Source organism: Morone saxatilis, unplaced genomic scaffold (assembly GCF_004916995.1).
Source record: "Morone saxatilis isolate NCDOM2014 unplaced genomic scaffold, NCSU_SB_2.0 Contig2, whole genome shotgun sequence".
Lineage (NCBI taxonomy): Eukaryota > Metazoa > Chordata > Actinopteri > Moronidae > Morone > Morone saxatilis.
The window spans coordinates 823,276-826,432 of NW_023339762.1; positions in this window are offsets into that span (position 1 = coordinate 823,276).

The following is a 3,157-nucleotide window of genomic DNA, read 5'->3' on the forward strand; positions in this document are numbered from 1 at the left end:
AATAATAATAATAATTCCTTGCATTACAATAGGGCCTTGCACTGGTCAGTGCTCGGTCCCTAATAATGACTTAGTAGCTCAAAATAATGACTTTGTGATACTAAGTCATTATTTACATATACTTAGTCAATATTTTGAGAAGGTTTCTTAATATTTTTTAGATACCTTGATAAGGTTTCTCACTATAATGACTTACAGAAGCTTTTTCTTTTTTCACATTGGCGGAAATGGGCTTCTATAGAGGTTCAGCCCATTGACCAACCGATATTTAATTTGAAAGTGCCAACCGGAAGTGTTGATATTAACTGCGGAGCGCTTAACGCTGGCTGAGCGGACACTGCACTGCTGGCTGCATGGGAGAAAGCTCCCACTGAAGGAGTGTACAGGATAGTTTCTACCGGACTAAACACCGCTAACAACCGCGCTGATGGACTGAGAGAAGAACTGTGCTCGGAACATATCTGACTGGTTTATTCCTCTCGACAGCCTCTGGTTTTCTTGGTTTTCTTCTTCTTCGGATAAAGAAAAGATTTGAGTGAGCTGGTGAGGAGAGGAGCCAGAACACCGCAGCAAACATGTACGTTGGTTTAAATACCCATCCTCGTATCTTACTACCTGTTTATCCCGCTATGCTCACTAGCTAAGTCATAGTTGTCCTCCTAATTTAGGTTGGGGGGCTTAGCTGTTATGTTGGAATCCCACAGGGCATCTTCTCTGTCTTGTTTAGTAGCTTTTCTGTGCTGCAGTCCGGTCCTGTCACCCCGACATGTCCCCGCTCACTGCTGTATGGAGGAACCAGCGTGCCAAACCCGGTTTACAAATCTGTACATTCTGCTGTACTTGTAGCTTGAGCTGTAGCTTCAGTACAGTGAATGTCACCTTGTTGCTGTGCTTGTTGTGCAATATTCCGCTGTGTTTTTACAATAAAGTAATGGTGAATGGTAGCAGGGGACATCCATTAATATGCATTAATATAAGTAATAATATACCAAACAAGCCCCAGTGATTGAATTGATTACTTGTTCATATTGATCACAGAAGAGTTTTCCTGGTAGGAACTTTTTTTTTTTCATACAGACAATTGACAAATTCAGTGTTTTCTTTGGTTGTTTTAACTTTTCTAATGCAATATGAGTCTGTTTATCAGAGAGTGAAGGCTCTGTGAATATAGCTTGTGTTCAGGTCTTTAAAGTTTTTATCTTCAAGAATAATCCGAATTTTAAAAATGGCAATTGAATTTTTTTTTTTGTTGATGAGATGATAATGCCTACTGATGTGTATATTTTTGTTTTCTAACACCCCTTACAACCAAGAAGGCCTCCTGACCCCCAGGGTGTGAACCACTCTCATAGTGAGTGTCAGCTTTGTCACTCAAATGTGGGGAAATATTTGTGGCTGGAGTGGAGTGGTGTTGTGCAGATGGAACATTAAATATATATCATGCATTAGAGTTGGCTTAACAATTTATGACTGAATTAAGTTGTTTAAATCAGAATCAGAATCAGAATCAGAATTGTTTATTGCCAAGTAGGTTTTTACACCTACGAGGTATGTGACCTGGTGCGTTGCTGCATAAAAAAATCCAATATATTGATTCCAAATGTTCTCATTTTATTTACGGAAGCACAAGATTGTAAAAACATCATATAGCTAGATATTATTTTGACAGATATTATTATATGATTCACGAGTAGTGTGGGAATGATAATTTTTGCAAATTTTACTGAAAAAACTGTTTAAATGATGATGTGAAATATTGAACTTCATCGTCAACTTTAATTTAGTCCAAAATAAGACAAACTCTGACTCAGCAGAATAACAGATAATACTGACGGGGAATTACACCAGGGGACTATAAAAATAAGCAATTAGAATATAGTTTGGGATCTGGTATGTTGTGATGGATATTTGTCATAATTTCAAACATTTTCAGTCCCCAGGAAGTGCGGCAAGCTTTGACGCCAATTTAGCATAGTGGCCAAACCATGTACTTACAGCTAGAGATATTCCCATACCATTTTTTCCTTACTGATACTGATTCTGATAGCTGAATTTTACATATCGCATTATCCAGTTATGCTACTGAGCCTGTATAATTGTTTTTTTGTATGCAGGCCAAGGTTATAACCCTTTGTCAGAGTCAGAGCAGGGCGGGTCATAACTTTACAGGTAGTAGTAGCAGGGGCTAACAACTTACATGCTATCGGATCGGTAAGACATCCGGTAAGACATAAATAGTTGCTGATATCTGACATAGCTTTTTAGGACGTATTGGAAGAATTTCTGATACTGTTATTGATATTGGAATTACAGCAAAGGTGTCTGTCACGTAATGTACACTGGCCCAAAAAGACCATAAGCTTACATTGTGAAAGAAAAGTAGTGTAAATAGTGGATGTAGGGCTGGGGTAAACGATTAATTTCTTAAACGATTTAATCGGGCGATTAATTTTATCGATTAGATCGACTAAAATCTAAACGACTAATTGGACAATTAACGTGAGTTAGCTAACGTAGCACAGATAATTTAAAAAGCTAGACTGCAAATCTCGTTTGCTACCATTAGCTAAGATCTAGCAGCTGTGCACTTTGGTGGTGCTAGGCTTAACAATGGCATCTTAAAAGCTCTCTCCCCCTGCTGAAAACGGAGGCACCCCTTTGCAACTCCGAAGGGAAAACAACAACAAGCAAGCACCAACGCTGGCAAAATCAATCTCCATTGCCGCCATGCAGCGCGCCCCGCGCGCGCAGCCCCCCGCACAGCCCGCCCGCGGCAGCCAGCGGCCCAAGCCGCACCCGCGCAGCCAAGTTAGCTACAAATAGATAGCGGTGTTGTTCTGGCAAGCCCGTAAGTCAAGCAAACCATTCAAAGCCCAACCATTAGATGATAACCTAAATGTTAGCTAAACACCAGCTGTCCCTAGGCGGGCCAAGTAAGCTAGCCAACGTTAACGTTAGCCAGCCAACCCGAGAGCCCAAGACACCAGCAGCACCACCCGAAGTGCGGAGACCCAAGCACACCAACACACCACACAAACATAAACCAACCCAGCCAACGCCAGCAACCACCTGCCCAACCGTCTCCCTCCCTACGAGCGGGGCGCCTCCGCCCCAGATGCTCCCCCACATTGCCAAAATGGAGTTGGCATACCACCAA